This window comes from Pantherophis guttatus, chromosome 7 (genome assembly GCF_059756535.1).
Source record: "Pantherophis guttatus breed Tessera chromosome 7, ASM5975653v1, whole genome shotgun sequence".
NCBI classification, from domain to species: domain Eukaryota; kingdom Metazoa; phylum Chordata; class Lepidosauria; order Squamata; family Colubridae; genus Pantherophis; species Pantherophis guttatus.
The window spans coordinates 24,817,972-24,841,130 of NC_142069.1; the positions used below are offsets into that span (position 1 = coordinate 24,817,972).

At 38.8% G+C, this 23,159-nt stretch overlaps 1 protein-coding gene and 1 long non-coding RNA gene across 4 annotated transcripts in view; one reads left to right on the forward strand and one right to left on the reverse strand.

Moving 5' to 3' along the window:
• Positions 1–23,159, forward strand: part of CHST11 (carbohydrate sulfotransferase 11) — a 210,333-nt gene that overhangs the window by 154,961 nt on the left and 32,213 nt on the right. The window lies entirely within an intron of this gene.
• Positions 2,019–4,503, reverse strand: LOC117655835 (uncharacterized). Of its 2 annotated transcripts, none has more exons than XR_004588803.1 (3): positions 4,352–4,503; positions 3,999–4,121; positions 2,019–2,243 (listed from the first exon to the last, which is right to left on the reverse strand). It is a non-coding gene; the product is annotated as an uncharacterized LOC117655835 (long non-coding RNA). The 2 variants fall into 2 exon arrangements; XR_004588802.1 differs by having other exon boundaries at positions 2,019–2,246.

The following is a 23,159-nucleotide window of genomic DNA, read 5'->3' on the forward strand; positions in this document are numbered from 1 at the left end:
ATAGCATGCTAGTTTGGTGACTCTGCTCTTTAGCAAAATTCATATTGTTTTATGTCTGGCTCTGATGAAAACTTTATTGAGCCTCCTGATATGAGAGAGAGGGGGAGAGAGAGCATAACTTTCTATTAGGAAACACATATTTGTCTATTTTAGGCATAGTCTTGGAGTCTAAAAGAACACTTTATAGGTAAAAAGGGGAAAGGATTGTCAGTGAAATACTATGCCTGACTATGTCAGTCCTATGAAAGAATTTTCCATTGGATCCACTGACCAGTTTTAGAAAATGAACAGTGATTGTGAAAATAATATGCAATTTTAACAGTAAAAACAGTGAAGAAATAATCCCCACAGTTGCATATTTATAAGAGTTTCTCTTTCCAAAGGGATTCCATTGAGGGGTACAAATATATCTCTGGATTTATTGGAAGATTTATTGGTTATTCTGATTGGCAAATATTTCTGTTTCTTAATGGCTCTGTTAATAGAAGGAAATAGCGCTCTTCTATCCCAAAAATAAAATGAAGACATGAAAATGAATAAATAAGGTAGCTACTAGCCAGGATGGAACCACATGTATAAAGCATGTTTGCTATTTAGTTCTGATATTTTAAGCTAAAACTAAATTCTGAGCTCTGAATTCTTTACTTTGATGTTTCTGTTTCTCCTTTGTCTCCTGGGCTCTCCTGGACAATTAGTTTGTACACCTTCCATCCAGTAGTGGGTTTCAAATTCCGTTGCTACCTGTTTGCTCATTGATGTGTGTGCGCCTGTGTGCGCGCACAATGCTTTTGCGCACACACAGAGACGTCCAGGCAAGTGGGCAGAGCCTCCTGCCACCACCGCTACCCACCATTGCTTCCATCTCATCTCACTTCTATCATCAACTATTCCCAATTTTGTGAGAATCATGTATCCATAGATCCAAGAAAATGGGAGGCATAGGATTGTTTTATGGTCTGTAGAGATACCTCTCTGGGTAGGGTAACTCTCGCATGGGGAATTTTCTCTTCATATTTATTTTAGTTTTGCATGCCTAAGAATTCATCAGATATAAGGGGAAAAAACTTTTTAGAAATAGAGAAAATGGGCAGTTGATGAAGCAAGTGAATGAAATAAAATGTTCTAGAGGAGATGCCTCCTATCTACAAAATATGGTTTTTATACAGTAGGTGTTCAATTAACAATACCTTCATTAATAGAATTTTTAAAAGCACTGGTGCTGTGTAAGCTGTTGTATTCAGCACTTTCCAGGTTTACTCAGATGCTAAAATGATAGGCTGCTCTTTAGAAGGCCAGATCCTGAAGATGAAACTCAAATACTTTGGCCACCTAATGAGAAGGAAGGACTCACTGGAGAAGAGCCTAATGCTGGGAAAGATTGAGGGCAAAAGAAGAAAGGGACGGCAGAGAATGAGGTGGCTGAATGGAGTCACTGAAGCAGTAGGCGTGAGCTTAAATGGATTCTGGGGATGGTAGAGGACAGGAAGGCCTGGAGGAATGTTGTCCATGGGGTAGCAATGGGTCAGACACGACTTTGCAACTAACAACAACAACAAAATGTTAAGAAATTGTACCTTAGACTAGACTAGACTAGACTAGACTAGACTAGAGAAGAATAGAATAGAATAGAATAGAATAGAATAGAATAGAATAGAATAGAATAGAATAGAATAGAATAGAATAGAATAGAATAGAATAGAATAGAATAGAATTCTTTATTGGCCAAGTGTGATTAGACAAACAAGGAATTTGTCTCCAGTACATAAGCTCTCAGTGTACATACAAGCAACAAGTAATAAGTCATCATAATCATAAAATACAATAATCATATATGATGCTGTTATTCAATCCAGATGGATCAGTTATAGTGAATTCCAGCTTTGCAATGACCACAGAGTGAAATGGTAATAGAGTCTCTGAGGTACCCTTCTAATGAAATAAGGGCATATAGGTCTGTGCAACTGAAGATTGTGTTCTCTATTGATCACCAATCAACCAAAACATTTGAGGAGAGATGGTCACTCAAAAACTCCAACTTTAATCTCTGGAGCAGGGATAATACAGGAAAAAGACAATAATAGGCTCTGGGAGACTGACAGAGCAATCTTCCTCAGTCTTCTACCCATTCCACTGCAGATTCCAGTTCCATCCATAGCACTGTGAGATCCCTTGGTGATCCTTACTTGAACAATTCTGAAATCCAGATCTGGATTTTGATGTGGTTTTCTTGTGCCTCAGCTTGGCTGCTTGGAGACAAATAGCAGATTTTTATGCACAGAGTATTAAGCCTGGGCTCGGTTTGTTCAAAAGTTAAACACTTAATCTTTGCACTTTTTAAAATAGCAAATATTTGCCAATATTTTAATAATATTTTGATCTACTGGAATAAAAACAAATCTAAATTTAAATATCTATCTGTTGCCTTTGTATTATTCCTTATACCAAGCTGTTAAAGAAAATAAATGGCCATAATGAATTTTAATGCAGAGTAAAGGCTCCTGGCAATTCTGAAAGCCCTTTTCACATTTTGTTCCTGGATGTTTAATTTTGGGAGAGCCTTCTCCATGCATACCGTGAGTCAGGTTTATGGCCCCTTTCCACTTTAATTGCTGTACTTTTTTTTTTAACCAGCTTTTTATTTTTATATTTAAAGCTCCACAGGGCAGTGATTTATTGGCACTGGGGAATGATTGATAAATAATAAACAGAAAACTAGGAATCTTTGTACAGAACACAAATCGTGCCAGACTGACTATGTACAGTGAATAATATTGGAAATTCAACATGATGCTCATTATGCAACCACTCTGGTCATGAGCAAAGAACCCATAGATGTCAAGTCTTCCATGCACAGAATTTTTAAAACCTTTGTGGGGTTTTGCTTGGCTTGGCTTGGCTTTGCTATAATGAATGATTCAACTCCTAGAATAGGTTTTCCTTTTTGGTTAGATTTTTTTTTTAATGCTTAAGATTTATACTATAGCTATCAGGTTTCTATTCAAAAGGAGGTGGGTTGCAGAATGCAACTGCCTCATCTTCAGAAACTGAAGGTTGTATTTAATTCAAATATGGATTGTGCATCTTTTTCATATAACTCTGAATGGAGGTTTAATTCATCTGAGGGGGATGAAATTTGGAATGAGAGCAGTTAAAATTTTTATTAAGAGCACTGTGGCCTTCTCTCTTAATATAAGTAAAGACCCACTTAATTTTTCCATTAAATGTACCTGGAAAGTTGTGAAAATAATACAATATTTAACAATGTGAGGCACACAATTATACAGAACAATTGTTGCTATGTTCATATAGAAGTTCAGGTGTACTCCAAAAATAATATTCAATGATGCTTAAGTTTGTATTGACCCATTGCAAGGGATTCCTTAGATAGATTAGCAGAGTTGGACGGGACCTTGTAGGTCATCTAGTCCAACCCTCCAACCAAGCAGGAGACCCTTCGTTCCTTCCTTCCTTCCTTCCTTCCTTCCTTCCTTCCTTCCTTCCTTCCTTCCTTCCTTCCTTCCTTCAGTGTTGACTATCAACATCTTAGAGCAGTTTACAATGAATTATAAAATTCAAATTCAAACAATGATGTTAAAGACAATAACTGAAAGCTTATTTTCAAAGATGTACTTCAGGGTATTTTAAAGGCCAAGCGGGGAGGGGAGAGTGAGAAAGAGATTGGGCCCCTCATGCTTCATTTCAGCATAAAGTTCATTCCAAAGTAATTGGGGTAGACACAGAGAAGTCTTAACCCAAAGTTGTTTTGAAATAAAGATTTAGACAAGTCTCCTTAGACAAGTTGCCTCCCAGAAAACATAATATTATTAGAATAAACTAACTTGATTAGCTTAGGAATTGATATTGGGAGCCATCTAGGACATGGAATAGGAATAGGTAGCAAAGCAATTTTAATCTAAGATGAACTGTAGCAAATTCTTTCTTGAAGCCTTCCCCCTCCCCCCCCCTTAACATTCATGCAACTCAGTTTTGTGTTTTACCTATTTGGAAGTAACAGCTTCCTTTCCTATGGAGTTTATTCCCAGTTTCATCATTTCTATCCTTTCTGTCTGAAGGCATCCCATTCCTTTACACTGGAACAGACTGCAATGAACTCAAGGAAGCTGTAAAGGCAAACAACCAAATAAAAGCCAGTACTATTTAAGATCAAAAGACTACTCACTGGATCCTGGAGGTTATATTGATTAGGTTATATTAGGTTATATACATAGCCACAGAAAGGAGGTCCATGAAAGAATTTAGAGAGAATAAATTAGTAAGAAACAAAGAGAAATTGACTTAGTTCAATTGTTAAATCTTAGAAAATTAGAAGATATCAAAGATGAATGCTTACTCCCTTGTCATTTAAAGAGACTGCCCAAATTCATTGTTAGAAGTGAATGGTATATACGGTAGATAGTCCTCAGTTAACAATAGTAAGAAGGACTGGAATTTGTGTTACTAAGTGATGAAGTTTTAAAGTGTGATGTCACATGACCACATAGGTTAGCAACAATCCTGGCCCTCCCAGTTGCCAAGGATTGCAGGTTATTATGAAAGGATTTCCTCGTGACCTCCCACCAGCTTCCAATAGCAAAATCAATGGAGAAGCCAACAGGAAATTGGGAGTCTTGGGAGGATTACAAGCAGACGGACAGATAGGTAAGTGACTGCTGTAGCCTGATATGAGCACAGTTAGGCTGGGGGGTGGCTTCTGCAGGAGCAGGAGGACTTACAAGCCACCCTGTGCTTCCACCACCTCTGTGTCTGTCCTCAACTGACTTTTGCCATCCTTTTCTTCCTGCTGCAGAGCACGTGCACCCAGCAGGGGTGGGTTCTACTTACCTTTACTACCGGTTCACAATGGGAGCACATGCGCAGATCACCCATGATGATGTCGTGGAGGGTGGGCAGAGCCTCCCGCTGGTTCTACTACCGGTTCTATAGAACTGGACTGAACCGGGAGCAACCCACCACTGGCACCCATCGTGCCCTTTCTCAAGGTGGCAGGGATGGCAGACATAGTCAGCAGAGTGGCAGAGCACAGAGTAGCTAGGGCAGCAGACATGGTAGAGCACCAGGTGGTAAGGGTGGCCAAATGCAGGGCAGCAGGGGTGGTGGGGGCAGCAGGGGTGGTGGGGGCAGCAGAGGTGGTGGAGTACCAAGTGGCCAAAAAGGTAGACACAAGAGAAGGTAGGTGGGTGGAGGGAAGTTGAAGTGTATTCTCTGGTCATAAATGCAGGTTGGCTGGCAAGCACCCAAATTTTGATCACCCAACCATGGCAGTACTGTAGTGGCTACAACTTCTACCCCTGGGCACAAGTATGATTCATCCAGTACTGTCATTTAACAGTTGTTGAAAGAAATGTTTGTTAAGCAAGAGCTACCTATGCAGTTTTTAAGTGTAAAAAGGAGTGAGTTGGCTCAACCTCAACCTCTCCAAATCTGATAAACTCAAGATCCCATAAAACCTAGCCAAGGTGTTACACTTTATTGTTCATGATGAAAGCTACATTACACACACAGAGGGAGAGATTTTATAAAACAAGCAAAAAACAAAACAAAAAACAAAACGTAAGCCAACCCATAAATGCTATTTGTTTTAACAGACTGCCAGTTCCAGGTAAAGCTTTTTATAAATATCTATGTAACACATCACCTGCAATTTATTGCAAATACTCATTTTTTTAGCTGCCACTTGTCAAGTACTTTGAGACAAGCAAACTCAGGGGATAAGACTTTTGGGAAGGATCTTTATTGATAGTTGAGTATTGCAATAGAATGTCAAAAGCCTGTCAATTCATTTGGCAGCTCAATTTATACCTTCTTTGAAGGCAGAATTACTCTTGAGTTTCTTATACTTCCTAATAATATTGTAAAAGACTGTAGAATCTGTTGGTGTTTCCCCCCCCTCACTCTTAAACAAATCCTTGCATCAAGCAAGAAACAGATCGAGGAAGCCAAGAGCTTTGGCAGTTTTGAAGTATCATAAGCAATATCTACTAAGTACATGTTTGAACAGGTTTGTCAAAAGAGCATCAGTTGAAAGGTTCTGTAATTTGAATAATAATGTCCATCACAAATATATTTCTGTTTAATTCCTTTGAGAACTTGGGGTGTCAAAAAGAAAGGACACTGCACATAATCAGGTACACATTTTCCTTATTAGTTTGCACAGTAATTTAACCAGAAGGCTAAATTCCATTAAAAAAATGTCAATTATTTAGTGTCATTAAGATTAGAACATTAAATCAATTTTGACTATTGTTTACAAATTACATACAGAGAAGACCAGTCATTTCCATGGCAACTTACTCTTGTTCTTGGAACATTTCTTAATTTCCAGCCAACTTCCAGTTTTAAGTTGTTGATTTTTTTTTCGAAGCATTTTTCTGCTTGTGGTATAAATTCAAGTTTTGTAATGATTATAGTTTTTTAATGGAGAGAAATGGCATAGAATAACAAAAGCTTCAAAGCATGTAGAACATGTGCATAACACAATCAACTCACAGTACTGCCAAGAAGTGGGCAAAATGCCTGGATTTTTTTTTTTTTGATACCTTATTGAGATATTAAATAACAAAGTCATCAAGTTTGAGGAAGAAGTCATGGAGTGACACCAGATGACAGTAAGGCAAATGTTATTCTATTGCTGTAATAATATATTGCTATATTTGTGCCAAATGGTGTTGGATTAGATTACTTTGGTCAAACCATGGTATTTCTTTGTCTTTTTTAAATTCAGCTCTCAGATAGCTACTGTTCCAATGCCTAAAGTAAAAAAAATCAGTATATGTATGGAACACAGAAGAATGATTTTGCAATAAATTAAGAAAAATTATTGCACTGCTATCTGAAGATACTCCTTCCTACTCCTAGGACAAGAGTCAGCAACCTGCGGCTCTGGAGCCGCATGTGGCTCTTTCATCCCTCTGGTGCAGCTCCCTGTTGTTGGTCGACTCCACAATTTATAGGGCTTTTGGTTAGGACAGGTAGAGGAATAAGGAATCCATGCTAGGAGGAGACTCTATGGTGGGGGAACTGGACTTCTGGTCAGCAGAGGAGAAAGGACGCCGCGTTAAAGGAGACTATGATGTGGGAACCGGACTTCCGGTCTGCTCCAGAATTGAATGGGGGCTTCCGGTTAGGACCTTTGTGGTTCTTTGAGTCTTTAAGGTTATCTCCTGAGTTAAGGAGCCCTTGATAGCTCAGTGGTTAGAAGTGTTCCAGGCTAACTCTGCCCAGAGCCCAGAGTTTGATCCTGACTGGTTCAAGGTAGACTCAGACTTCCATCCGTCCAAGGGGATCGGAAATGGGGATCCAGATTGTTGGAGGCAATATGCTGACATTTGTAAACGGCTTGGAGGATGCTGTAAATCTAAGTGCTATTGCTATTGCTACCTTTTCAGGGAGAAGATTCTCTCAGCTGGCCCTTTTCTTTTTGATGGTTTTGTATCACACAAAGTATAGCTGTCAGAACTTTCAAGTTTTACTTCAATTTTAGTTGTGTTTGCCTCCTTCAGCGTTGGCATAAGTAGATAATGAAATCTTTTAAGAAACTTACCAAGATGGGGGGAAAGTGAGAAAGCAGTGGATAACAAAGTGGGAATATTCTTTACATTCTTTGGAATGAGTGACTGAGCAAATGTTGTTAGAGTAGGGGGGAAAGCCCATATGGAAGCATTTGCCATGCGAAGAGTAGCAAATGAAACAGATGGATTTGTTGACACGACATCCGAGATACAGAGATTCTTTGGGGCTCTGAGGATGTGTAGCAACTGAGATAAGTCTTTGAAAAATAGGAGGGGAACTTCTCTAGCGGTAGAAAAAAATGACCGAGTGAGGTGTAGAAAATGCAGAGGATGCAGAAATATGTTTCTGAGGGAGTAAATGTGGACAGATTTCATTTCTCTAAGAATTTTAGAGTTACCGAACTACTGACTTTCAAATACATTGAGTGATACTGATAAGGCAGGGGTGTCAAACTCAGTTTCATTGAGGGCCGCATCAAGGTTGTGTTCGACTTTGGGGGGAACCAGGGGGCATGGCCAGGGTGGGCACGGCCAGCTTGATGTCACTCATGGAAGCTCCTTTTCAACCACAACAGCCTCCTGCAGCCCTCTGCCAGTGAAAATGGAGCTCGGGAGGGTGTGCGGCCCACCCAAGCTCCGTTTCACTGGCAGAGGGCTGCAGGAGGCCGTAATGGCTGAAAACGGAGACCTACACGTGGCCCTCCCGAGCTCCATTTTTGCTTGCAGAGGCACTGTCCTCCACTGTTTCCAGGGCAGGCCCACAGGCCAGATCTAAGCACCCTGTGGAACTGGCCAGAATTGGCCTTGAGTCTTACATGAAGAGAAAAAAGAAGCACACAAAAATAGCTTTCCAATGTTCCTGAATATTATGGTTATGTCCTGCCAGAATGCAAAAGCTCAGATTACCATATGATATAAATGGTTGTTTGAAAGCCTCCAGTGAAGAAGCCCCTACAATTTCTGAAGGCAAGCTATTCCTTTGGTTGATTGCTGTCACTGTTATCACAATGTTCTAGGTTGCTTCTCTCCTTGGTTAGTTTCCATCTGTTGTTTCTTGTCTTGCCTTTTGGTACTTTGGAAAATAGTTTGACCCCCTCATATTTGTGGGAGCCCCTCAAATATTGGAACATTGCCATCATGTCTCCTCTGGTCCTTCTTTTCATTAGACTAGACAAACCCAATTCCTGTAACTGTTCTTTGTATGTTTCAGCTTCCAGCACCCTGATCATTCTTGTTGCTTTTCTCTGCTTTCTTTCCAAAGTCTCAACATCATTTTTATATTGTGGTAACCAGAACTGGTTGTAGTATTCCAAGTGTGGTTTTATTAAGGCTTTGTAAAGCGGTACTAGAATTTCATGTGATCTTGATTCTATCCCTCTATTAATTCAGCCCAGGATTGCATTGGCTTTTTTGGCTGCTGCCACACACTGTTGGCTCATTAAGTGATTAAGTGATTAGGATTCCAAGATCCCTCTCAATGTTACTGGCATACATTGATGGCCTGAAGTGAATCATAGTACTTTGGAAATAAGTAGAGGTTTTCTTTTCAAGGAACAAGGTCACCATTTCATGAAGAAAGCAGTTTTTCAAATGCAAAGTTTTGGGATAGGATGTCTTCGAAGAAAATAGCAGGTTGCATTCACAGTGATTTCTTTCAATGCTCAATTTTTTCCATAATTGGCTACTGGTCAATTAGGTGGATTAGAAGATCTGGCAGTGATATTTGGGGATTTGTCTTTAGCTCCTCTGCCTTTCAGCAGTCAGCAACTTTTTCCTGAGAAATGCCTTTTTAATTACGTTTTGTTTAGTTTTGGATTCTTAACAGGATTATTTTTTTTACTGCCCTTTAGACCAGCAATGAAAGCCCATGGAAATTGTATGCTTTCTATCATTTCATTCAGTTGGACTTCTAAACCTTAAAATTTTGTAAAACTTGCTCTTGTGAAAAAGCCTGATTTATCACTTTAGAATGCCTTTGCATGATGATACAAAATAAAATAGCTGAAGTTCAAGAATGTTGTCTAAAAAGAATGCTTTCAAAGTTTCTGTGAATTTATGAAGGTTCTTCATATCTTTGTTTTTGTGACTAACTTAATCATGTTTAAATGTTCCCATTGTATAAATGTCCCTTGATAAGACCACACTCGGAATATTGCATCCAGTTTTGGTCGTCACAATGTAAAAAAGATGTTGAGACTCTAGAAAGAGTACAGAGAACCAGAAAGATGATTAGGGGACTGAAGGCTAAAACATATGAATAACAGTTGCAGGAATTGGGTATGTCTAGTTTTATGAAAAGAAGGACTAGGGGTGACATGATAGCAGTGTTCCAATATCTAAGGAGCTGTCACAAAAACATATTCGCCATAGGACCTGAAGGTGGGAGAAGGAGAGAAGCAACCTAGAACTAAGGAGAAATTTCCTGACATATTTCCTGACAATGGTATTTATAATTTATTGAACACATTAATATCTTAGTGTGGAGCACAGGGAGGGAAATTTCAACAAATTCAGTATTTCTTAATCTTGCAGGACAAAAGTAATATACTAAATATGTATCTTCTGGATAAAGATTAGTTAAAGGTTTACGAATTCTGGTCTACTACACTTCTGCTGCTTACTTCTGGTATAAAGCTTCGAATTTGAAACAGTTTGCTCCATTCCCATTAACTTGAAGAAAGAGCTAGTAGAAACTATTTTTCCCTATCAATTGTGGTAATGTGTTCCATTACAGGAGAAATTTTACAGAACCTTACACATGTTCATTTAAGAAAAAAGCACATTTATCAACGGAATCAACTTCATGTATCTCAGAAATGCAGCCACTTTTCTTGATATATTAGAGAAATGGAGGCAATGGACCTGATAAATTTAAATTTGCCCCCAATTAATGCATTGCTGTATTCCTTCGACAGAACTTTCATGCTATCAAAATCGATCAGAGGACTTTTGATGGCATCTCAGCAGTTCAGCAGCACATTGAACATTGTTGAATGTCAATTTGTCTCTGAAAGGACGGCATCACGGCTTGTTTGGCCTCTAGTTACTCAGGGATTGGAGGAGAGTCTTCTTCTTCTCGTCTTCTTCCTCTTCCTCTTCCTCTTCCTCTTCCTCTTCCTCTTCCTCTTCCTCTTCCTCTTCCTCTTCCTCTTCCTCTTCTTCTTCTTCTTCTTCTTCTTCTTCTTCTTCTTCTTCTTCTTCTTCTTCTTCTTCCAGATTTAAGGAGGAAACCTGAAATCAACCCATTTGTCCTCCAGACCACAAGTCTCCAACCTTGGTGACTTTAAGCCTCAAGGACTTCAAGTTCTAGAATTTTCCAGCCAGCTTTGCTGGCTGGGGAATTCTAGGAGTTGAAGTCTGCCAGGCTTAAAGTCGCCAGGGTTGGAGACCCCTGCTCCAGTCTCTCCTTCTTCAGGAGAAAGTTGTAGAAACACAGATTTCCCCAATTGGTCGGTGAATTGAGAGACAGGGCAAGACAGAGTCTTCTGTCAAGTTCACAGCTGCAATGCATCCTAAATTTATAGAAACTAGAATTGATCTTCCTCATTTTTAATGCATTTTTGAGATTATAATTTGTTCTTCAGTTTAAGAGAGACTTTCTTCACATAATGATTTTCGTTGGTGATTTTCCTTATTTCTGGGATTAAAATATTTAGAAACCTCAGAGAAATTTACTGGCTTTCACTTTCCTCACAAATAGATGACAACTAAAAAGATTAAAATATTTAAACAAAAAGAAATAACTTTTATTTTTGAAAGACTGAAAAGGAAGACCCTCTTCTCTGGGAAAGCTGTATTGTTTACATATCAATTGTAAAACAAAACCTTGAAGGTCAATCACCAGAGCACAAGATGGCTACTTTAAAGGAAACATTTGATTTATGGGCCTGTGAAGCTTGAACTTTTTAACCCTTTACTGGAACCAGAAAGACCAAAGCTGAACAAATCCCTCTGGGCACATCAGAGATGAATTTACTGGATTTCCAAAGCAATTGGAGATTATTTAAAAATTGGAAAAGACATTACCCTTTCAATGTGAAATATAAGAAATGTATTGAGTTATTTCATGGAAACTACAAGAGGACTTGAAAGATGATAAAAATTTTGAGAGGAGAGTAAAAGATATGAGAAGAAAACAGGAGTCAGAATTTTATTCATGGCACTTAAGGATAATTTGGAGGAAGAAAGAAAAATATAAAATGGGTTTATTTCGTTATGAGTAAATAATGAGTTCTTATTTCTAGCAATGTTGAATGGTTATCTGGATTGGATAGTGTTTCTTTTGGAAATGTCTAATGGGGTAAATAAAAAGGACATGGTGGCTAAGATGCTGAGCTTGTCAATCAAAAGGTCGGCAGTTCAGTGGTTTGAATCCCTAGTGCCGCATAACGGGATGAGCTCCCGTTACTTGTCCCAGCTTCTGCCAACCTAGCAGTTCAAACCACATAAAAAAAGCAAGTAGAAAAATAGGGACCACCTTTGGTGGGAAGATAACAGCATTCCGTGCACCTTTGGTGTTTAGTCATGCCGGCCACATGACCACGGAGATGTCTTCGGACAGCGCTGGCTCTTCGGTTTTGAAACGGAGATGAGCACCGCCCCCTAGAGTCGGGAATGACTAGCACATATGTGCGAGGGGAACCTTTACCTTTTTTAAATGGGGTAATTGATTAGTTTTTGATATCTAAAAAAGGGCGATTGCTTTTAGTCTTTAATAGTTTTTAATTTCTTTTTCTTTTGCAATGTTTAATTGTTAAGAAAGGGATAAGGGGAATGTACATAGACTAAATGGAAAAGGGGGCTATATATTTATGTTATTTATTTTATTAAACTTGTATGACACCCATCCCTCTACCAAATCACTCTGGATGGCTTACAATACTGTAACAGAATTAAACATTAAGATATCAGACATTAAAAGTTTAGAATCTGAATTTCCCTGGCATAAATGCTAAAAGCTCATGGTAGAAACTCCTCCCAACTTTAGGTGGAAAACTCAGTTCAATTGTTAGGCAACACCAGACCGGCATTTTTAAAAAGGATGAGGGTGGGTGGGCGGTAATGGGGCAGAATCAGAAGAACAGAGAAAACTCTAGGAACAAGAATAGAACCGATAAAATTAATAACAGTAATAATAAACAAATTGATATCATGAGAGAGAAAAATACCATGCAACAAACAGCAGGAGCAACATAAAAGAAAAAAGATGTTGCAACTCGACAGAAAACTTTACAGAACAGCAAATACTGTTCTGTAAAGTGATAAGGTCAAGCAGTCCAGACCATGTTAGTTAGATCTCAGAAAAACAGATCCAATGTGTGTTGGAGAATAGTAAGGTATGGCTTCTGTTAAGGGCCAAAGAAAGAGAGACCATATTCACATGGCATGAGTTGTAGTAAAAATCCTCCTTTCCGGTGAGTAGATGGTTCTTTTCTTGGAAGAGTTTTAGATGAGGAAGTATTTTCAGTTGGAGAACAGAAAGGCCAAAGCTACCAATGGAGACCTCCATTTCAAACTCCCTAAGATTCAGGGGTTTTTTGGGGGGTATTTGTTTTTTTTTTTTGCTAGAAATGTAAACCTAATGCATAGTTTTGAGACTCACAGGAGAATTAAGAAAGGCAGCTTAAATGAAACAAGGGACATGACTGAAGTCTGAAAGCAAGCGGTAGCTGTGGACAATCATGATTCAGTAGTAACTTGAGTGAGAGATTATTCCTTCATATATATATAAAGCACTATCCCCAGCAAACCCTCCCTGGTAGACTGAATGCTCCTTGATCAGATAGGAAGAGCTTAACCTTGTCACAGCACTGTTAAGTTTTTATAGTAAATCTCTCTGTTACTGGAGGGACATTATCATTTAAAGGCTCAGGAATGCCAGAATATGTGTGGTCCTTTCAAGCAGTTGGCTGCATAGAACATAAAGTGAGACTTTCCTCAGTTTGCAATTTTGCTCTCTCCGAAGAAAAATATGGCACAAAAGTATAAGACAGCAAAGTGTGGGGGGAGGAAAAAATAAGTATTGGAGTAGTTCCTTTCTGCCTTGGATTTATTTCAGTACTCAGAATATTTAATCTATTACGTTGATTTGTCTCCAAATATTCCTTTAGTCAGGTCTCTTACATAAGTCATTGTAAGACACTGGCAGCAGAATGAGAGAGGAATAGTATATACTCCAACTGTCTCTAATAAATCTCCTACTTTCATTTTTGCCTTTTTAAGAATTCCTGTTTAAAAGCCTTTTGAAATTATGACCTGGCATGGGGTAGATGGAAACATTTCTAGAAATTGCTTATATTGATTGAGTCAGACCTATAGCAAGGGTAGGGGCAAACATAGAGGGTAGGAGTGTGAGAACTTCATCTGCCATTGAGTGTTGTCAACGTCCGGGACAGCGCACCGTTCAAAGTGGCCACAATGCACTGTTTTGGAGTTGCCACACAAGAGTAGGAGGAGGGGGACACATGGGGCCACAGATGGGTGTCGAGTGATGGGACTCATGCTGGAGAGGAGCCATGAAGGCAAACCAGCTGCAGTCAGTTCAGAAGCCATCCAGGCCTGAAGAGTACTTGCTGGAGCTAGCCAGAGAGCAACCTGGCTAGAGGAGTGCTTTAGTAGTGGGTTTCAATTTAGTTTGCTACTGGTTCGCTCATGCGCGTGCGCGATGCTTCTGTGCATGCGTGGGCAGAGCCTTCCGCCACCATCACTATGGGTCTACCCAATCCAGGGTGAACCGGTAGCAACCCACCACTGGAATGCTTGCTGGAGCCGGGCCAAAAAAGTACTTGCTGGAGCTGACCAGGGAGCAACCGGGTTGCAGCAAGAGTACTTGCTGGAGTCAGCCGGGAGCAACCAGGAAGGGGAGGGTGGAGCGTTCTGAGTCCATATAGCCAGCTGGCTAACAGAAGCCAGTAATGTTGGCTAAAAACCCTTTGACTCTATTGTTCATCACGTGCCAAGCTGAGACTCCAGTAAAGAGACCCATTCTACTCACAGCGTGGCCTCTTCTTTTGCTGGCTTGGTTTGGAACTGTGATAACTGTGTCAATGTCATATTCAAAAACAGTGGGCTGGGTTGGGGAAAATGAATAAAATAAGGGGGAAAATCCAAGAAAATATAGATAATAATATATTTTCAATTTTCACATCCTACTTGCCAAAAAAAAAAAATTCTCGCAGAAAAAAATTATCTCAGAAAAGAAATGGTGCTTTTGAATCACATATGAGGAGAGATCCTTGGAAGTTACAAGTGGATCGTAGACTGCCTACTTCTAACTGACATCTTATCAACTGACTGTAAACAGTTGTCCAGGGTTAAACAGTCAGCAGGAGTCTGACTCTGGCATTTTTGCTTGACTGAGTGTATTCTATTGCTGAGCTATGACTCTACTCCAGAGGGCCTGCATAGACGTAATTCTCCAATTCTCTGGAGTCTCTGGCAAGGTTTTTGAGTAAGAGGGAGCTTGAATATCAATTTCTTTTAGAAAACTGGGAATGGAGGTATTATTAGTATCCCTGTGTTCACCTACACAGGATTACAGGTTACAGGAATGTAATTATGGCACCATTGTTCATGTGCCTGCTTCTGATATTCCAAATATTTTTTTAAAATCATTTTTTTTAAAAAAAAAAGCATAGATCTTTGCATTGATATAATGTTCAGCAAATGCCTGCTTTTGCTTGCTCTGCCAAGGAGAAACAAAGCAGTTCTCATCTTGACTTTAACAGAAGAGTTTCTGTGTATTCACACCAGTTTACAGGCCTGGGCAGGCCTAGAAGAGTTCAGCATTATAATAGGGTAGGCTTCTTTGTAATTTCTAAATTTTGTGAATGGTAAAATATTAGGTAAAGTCTAGAATGATGAATCTGGCAATCTAAAGATAAGGAAAATAAAATCTTTTGGCTAAAAAGCAAGATGCGTATATTCATTTGTATTAATGTTTCATATGTTTTATAATTTTAATATCAATGCATTTGTGTGTTGAAGTTAATCAAATTCACATGTTATAAGAGGAAAATTTTGCGCTGTGACATTTATCCCTTCAATTGAGTAGAAATCCATATAAATTGCATCCCAGACTTAGAACCTTCCAGATATTTTATCACATCATCCCCAATCAAACTGGTCTTCTTCAGCCTTGATGACTAAATTATAAAATAATTAACTTGTAGAATGTAAAGGAGTGTAAAACAAAACCTTAAGGGAGAAAAGAAAGATCATCATAATAATCGTGGAGACCATTAAATCAGGGTGGTTTTAGTTGAAGATTGCCAATCTTTGGACAGACACAAACAAATATAGGAGATATCTTAAGATTATTATTGATAATTCCTTCAGATAAATTGCTTTCATGTAGAACATACTAGGCAAATGCAGTTTTCCGATTTGATATCCTCTAGCACAGGGGTGTCAAACTCAAGGTCCATGGGCTGGATGTGGCTCGTGATGTGGTCTAATCCGGCCTGTGGGGCTGTCCTGGAAAATGTAAGGGGCCGGCCCACATCGCTTCGGCTCGGTCTACCCAATGCGACTTTGGCCCAGTCTATTCAATGCGAAGAGGAAACATTGGGCCAGCGGGGCTTCGGCCCGGTCTACCCAGTGCAAAGAGGAAACATACCAGCAGTTTTGGGAGTGGCGTCAAGCTGGCCACGCCCACCCAGTCAGCCACACCCACCTGACGCCCCAAGGTCAACCACAGCCCTGATGCGGCCCTCAATGAAATTGAGTTTGACACCCCTGCTCTAGCATCTCAGAATTCTGCATGATCTTTAATCTGCTTCCTGGAGAATTCTGAAATTTGGATTCACAGAACATTTATATGGTACACATTTAACTGAATTCAATAGAATTCTTATTGCTTTAGGGGGTTTTCAGTTTCAAAAATTTTGCTGCCTGCCTTTATCTTATTATTTTTTAAAAAGTGATAGAAATGAGTGGGACATTGAAATTAGGGGAAGGTTCTATTTCAGGTCAACCTATTTGCCTAGCTATAAAATACATTGTGAATATATTTTACAGATATCTGAAATGGTGGAATTGCTATCTATTCTTTAATAGGACTAGGAGAAGAGAGGCATTTGGAGGCGGGGGTGGGGGTGAGCAGCCATTCCAAGAAGAGTAATCTAAGGGAGAAATGATGGCTTTTAGCTATGCTATTAATAAAGATTGGAAAAGATAGATGCTATTCCAGTGGTGAAATCCAAATTTTTACTACTGGTTCTGTGGGCATGGCTTGATGGGAATGGCAGGGGAAGGATACTGCAAAATCTCCATTTCCACCCCACTCCAGGGGAAGGATACTGCAAAAAACCCATTCCCTCCCACTCTGGGGCCAACCAGAGGTGGTACTCTCTGAACTACTCAAAATTTCCGCTACCGGTTCTCCAGAACCTGTCAGAACCTGCTGGAGTTCACCCCTGTGCTATTCATTCTATTTCATGAAACTTTGTCAGCCAAGATTCTGGGCAGTGGGATGGTAATTATCCTCATGTCTAATGGTGGTGAGCAGAATGTCTCACGTCCTGCATTTCAAGTTTCCTATACTTGAAACACACCAATCTTGACTGTTCAGAGTAGAGCTGCTTTGTTTTAAGCTCAGAATAAAATGGTGGGAGCCAGGTTAATTTTTATATAACTTGGGTATATAAATGTGATTATTTTAAATGTTGGGTGAATAAATTGGAATAGCCTGATCATGAAGATCATCATGGAGGAAGGTGTGGCACTGATAAGCAATACAAGGGCTGCATGAAAGGGGAATATGACAAAAAATGTATTATGGGGAATTGTACAGGATCACATAGATAGTGGTTTGTGCACGGATGCGTTTGTGTTTGACTTATTTTGCACTGGACTATTAGATTTATTATATTCTACTGTAGAATTGTGGAATGTCAAGGAAAAAACCTTGTGGAATTGGTCCACATATTGCTAAGCGAGTCTTTCAACTAGCAACAAGTGGAAGGTTGTTAAATTATCCTATTAAAAATAATCATATGGAGGCTATGAGCCTGAGTGGCGTAGGAGGCTAATGCCTCCTACTAAGGCAGCATTTAACATCCAGCTGCCTGCAATTACTGCGAGTTCAATTCTCACCAGGCTCAAGGTCGACTCAGCCTTCCATCCTTTCTAAGGTGGGTAAAATGAGGACCCGGTTTGTGGGGGCAATAATAAAATATAAATTTTAAAATATAAATATAAAATATACAAAAGTATGAAGGCTATTGCTTAATGCATTGTAAGCCGCCCTGAGTCTCCGGAGAAGGGCGGCATATAAAAATAAAATAAAATAATAAAAAATAAAAAATGAATCTAATTAATTCATCTTAGCCTGTTATTATTTTGCCTTTAAGGCAGATGCCATCAACCTTGAACTCCAGGAAAGACTGAAGGGGTTTTATCTCCTTTTTTATTTCATGAGATTATGTTGAAGCTCAGTTTTGACAGCTGTAGAACACTGTGTTATATCTCCAGTCGGCTTGCGTTTCAAGGAATGATGTTTGAAGGCCAAATATAACTTGCCCATCAATTCTCTTGCCACTTACAGAAAATTCACACTATCTTCTTAGGCATACTGATCGCAAAAAAGCAGCAAAATGGCCTTGTGAATTGGCCTTTAGTCATCTATCACAGATGCCATTAGAGCATAGCTTAGTCTTTATATCAGCATCAAAATTTAGTGCCTTTGGCAACAGACCAGTCACTTGCTATTTAACTTGAGAGAAAGGAAGTTATACTATGATACAGTTCGTTCCTAAGTCTCCTGGCATCACTTCAGGTATAAATTCCCAGGACTTGTAGCAACAGCTTCCAGATGCCAGTTAGTATAATCCAAGGTCATATTATATCAGTACATCTGGGATATTTGAAAGGATAAAGAACATAGAACAAGATCTGTTAGAGATAACATTAGTTCTTATTCGTCTTGAATCACAGCTATTATTGCCATCATCATATCATCGCCATCATTGTTATCTTATATTTATTTCAGGAATTCCGTGTCTATATATATGGGGTTTCCATTTATTTACCTCAACAGATGTTATATATACATCTAATCTCCAGATGTATCTTTTTATAAGCAATTAGTGAGGTAGTAGCAAATTTCATAGATAAATTAAATACGATGCATTAGAATCTCTTGTGAGCCCAGAACCTAGGTTATTCCCAGTATTTAAGACCAGATGCCACTCTCATCATATTCTAATAATGGGATTCATTATGCATATTTCTACTTACTAAATTTCAACTCTTTGTATGTTTTATATCCATATTTTATATCTTTACTTTGGGAAGTGAAAAACCTTGATATACACGGACTTAGACTTAGAATAACTTTATTGTCACATTAAATGTACCCTAATCAGCATACATTAAAATGAAATTTCATTCCATACAGCTCTCAAAGGGTCACCAGTTCCAATATATACTACATAAACATGACAAACAAACAGACAAACAAACAAATATTATACATACTGTATATCCACATACCCACATATATTATATGATAGAGAAACAACACAGTCTAGTTCAGATGTTTACATGTACATGGTGAGAAAAAGGAATCTTGCAAGTTTACATATATACATACATATATGTTCTGTTTTCTTATTAGTTTGGAAATACTTTAATGCAGAAAGCATTTCTTCAATCCTCACAATCCTTCAGGAATGCCTCTGTTATTTCTTTAGGTTTCTCATTACAGATTTAAAATTCTGCATGGTGCCAATATGATTACTGCAGATTTCAGAAACCCCAATACAATCAGATGAATGAGAGAGTGGATCCAATAAGCACATTCCCGTTCCCAAGACAGTAACAGGCATGTCTTAAAGGGAATCTAGATGTGTGTCTCACATTGGAGGGATCAGTATACAAATATATCATTTCCACAATGTTTACCTACGGTGTCTCGGACTTCCTACTGAACAATTTGAGTCTTCTGAAGAATTTGCAACTTTAAATGTGAAAGAGGACCATGTCAATTGTAGCTTTGCTTTATCCTTTAATGACAATTGAACGATTGTTTATTTTTATTTGACAAAACCCGGATTTTTTAAATAGGTGTATAAAAGTGCTTTTGAATATTTGTTCATATGAATGAGCAAAATTAGTCAATCTGGGAAGAGTCTGTTCCAAAAAAACCTCTGAAATATTTCATTTCCCTTGTGGCTGGCTATTCTCGGGAAGGACAATCTGGGCATTTTTGGAAGTATGTCCTCTAAACAAGAAGTAATTTGAGATGTCCCTGGGATGATCTTATCTTAAAACCATGCCTGTTTGGGAATGTTATATTCCAAGCACCTTGAACCTATTTTGGTTCAGAGGATATACTCCTGGAAACCTCTGAACACCAGGCTTCATAATGGGTTCTAGAAGACATTTGGAGTGGTCTGGAAGCACACAGAATATCCTGGAGTTAATTTTGCACATCCCCATTGGTTTATTTATTAAAGAGAGAATGCAATATTTTTATTAAGCATACAATATCAATTTATACTGGTGTTAGATTCCTATACTTATTTGCCTAAGTTCAAGGGATTCTATTGAACTCTTCAAATATATTGAACCACTGGTGAAATTCAATTTTTTTTTACTACCGGTTCTGTGGGCGTAGCTTGTGGGCGTGGTGTGGCTTGGTGGGCGTGGCAAGGAAAGGATACTGCAAAATCCCCATTCCCTTCCCACTCCAAGGGAAGGATACTGCAAAATCCCCATTCTCTCTCCACTCCTGGGGGAAGGATATTGCAAAATCTCCATTCCCACTCCACTCTGGGGCCAGCCAGAGGTGGCATTTGCTGGTTCTCTGAATTACTCAAAATTTCTGCTACTGGTTCTCCAGAACCTGTTAGAACCTGCTGGATTTCACCCCTGCATTGAACTCTTCTGAGCTTGAATCTAAAACATGGTTGACCTCTTAACATGACAAAGAGGTTTCATGGAGGATCCTAGGTAGAGGCAGATATTTCTCTCTCTGGGCACAATGAGAATATATCTGTTGAACAAAGCTCCGCATTGGTGACAGGAAGGGCATCCGGGCATTAAAACGCTTTGCTAGCTCTATTCAGTTGCCCAGACTCCACTCCGCAAGGGATTATGGGGGTCATTAAATGATGATGATGAATCTCGTATTGAAGCACTATCATATTTGTATCTCTAAAGCATGACAAGTTTCTGGGGTATCTTATATAAACTAGGGAAGTTTGAGTGATTAAGGGCAGTGAATTATACAATGCAATCTTGTTTCAAGAAGTCAAAGGCTGTCAGTTAGCTCTTGAGCAAGCTGGTAAGAAGGCAAAGGGAGAGAAGCCCTATCCTTAAACTTAAGGTCAATTTATACAGTATATGGCGTTCTTGCATTTCACTCATTCCATATTGGCTTTGGCTGAAAGCCATTTTGTATGCAACAAGTCAACCTCTATATGTATTTACCCTTTCTAAGAACATTTTGTGTTTTCAGCATCTGGCTCTCATGCTTCAAGAGATGATGGACTCTGACATGTAGCCATCTCAAGACAGCAGTGGATTATAAGAGTCATTTAAGACAGTGATGTATAGAATTGTAAACTGAATTCTTACTGTATTCTCAATTGGTAGGATACAAACAGAAGACTGAAGTTAGAGGTCCATTGTGATAGGTAAAATAACATCCAGAATTATTATTCTATTAATTGCAGTGTTGAAATTAAGTATATGCTTTGTCTCTGAGAGTCAGTTTGGTTATGACTTGGAAATTCATAACATTGGACTTCTCTGTTTCAGTTTAAAAACAACCACAAGTGACTTATGATCATTTTTCACCCTTACAACTGTTGCAGCATCCCCATAGTCCTATGAACAAAATTCAAATGCTTGGCAACTGGCATGTATTTATGACAGTTGCAGTATCCTGTGGTCATGTGATCATCATTTGTAACCTTTCCAGCTGGCTTCTGATAAGCAAAGTCCATTGGGAAAGCTGGATTCAGTTAATGACCATGTGAGTCATTTAACAATTGCAGTGATTCTCTTAACAACTGCGACCAATAAAAGTTGTTTGCCCTCATAAAATGGGGCAAAATGTGCTTAACAACTGCCTTGCTTACCAATGGGGTTCAATTGGGTTCAATTGTGGTCGTAAGTTGAGGACTACTTGCACTTTTTTCTTCATATAAATTGTGCCTATTTTCCTAAATGTAACACTTGAGTTATTTAAGCAAAATTGGGTTTAATACCTAAAAGAGAGATCACAAAACCCCCAAAGGCAGTAGACTAAACTGAGAAATAAAAGAGAAAACATCAAACATCTTCCGTATTACTGACATGAAAACAAAATGGACCTGAAATAGTCACTAGAAGCTAAGCCCAGCTTGAGGGAGATTTTACTTAGCATTTCCATAAAGTGGCTATTGGTCCTGCTGCTTGTGAGGATAATGATTATGCATAATTACTTTTATGTTTTACCCACACCAAAATGAGGTTTAGTAGTTACTGTGGATGGGGATTTAGATGGAGGAAAGTCCAGAAAAGCTTCAACCATCATCTCTTACATACATTTTGTTTGTTGTTGTTGTTTTTTTAAAAAAACTGAGCATACAGATTTTACTAATATTATACCTAATACACAACAAAGAATGTTCTTTCTGCATCAACTCAGAAAGTTCAAACTGCCCAAGGAGCTGCTGATACAGTTCTACAGAGGAATTATTGAGTCTGTCATCTGCACCTCTATAACTGTCTGGTTTGGTTCTGCAACCCAACAAGACAGACACAGACTTCAGAGGATAATTAGAACTGCAGAAAAAACAATTGCTACCAACCTGCCTTCCATTGAGAACCTGTATACTGCACGAGTCAAAAAGAAGGCTGTGAAAATATTTACAGACCTCTCGCATCCTGGACATAAACTGTTTCAACTCCTACCCTCAAAACGACACTATAGAGCACTGCACACCAGAACATCTAGACACAAGAACAGTTTTTTCCCGAACACCATCACTCTGCTAAACAAATAATTCCCTCAACACTGTCAAACTAGTTACTAAGTCTGCATTACTATTAATCTTCTCATCGTTCCTATCACCCATCTCCTCCCACTTATGACTGTGTGACTGTAATCTTGCTGCTGGTATCCTTAAGATTTATATTGACTGTTTCCCTATGACTATCATTAAGTGTTGTACCTTATGATTCTTGATGAACGTATCTTTTCTTTTATGTACATCAAGAGCGTATGCACCAAGACAAATTCCTTGTGTGTCCAATCACACTTGGCCAATAAAGAATTCTATTCTATTCTATTCTATTCTATTCTATTCTATTCTATTCTATTCTATTCTATTCTATTCTATTCTATTCTATTCTATTCTATTGATTACAGCTTTTCCTGCAAAGGTCTCGGGTTCAGTCCCTAACATCTCTTATGAAAAATGTCAGGTATCCGATAATAAGAAAAACTAATGCCTGAAAGAGTTATCACCATGGAAAATAAACAGTACTGTCCTCGATATGTAAATTATTTTATCTAACAGAGACAAATTCCTACCATTGCTCATCTGCCTCAGAACGTGAAACTCTATGACAGCTTTTTCCAATTTGGTGTCCCTCCAGTATATTCAATTTTCAATATTTTCTGTGTTACCTGAAGAT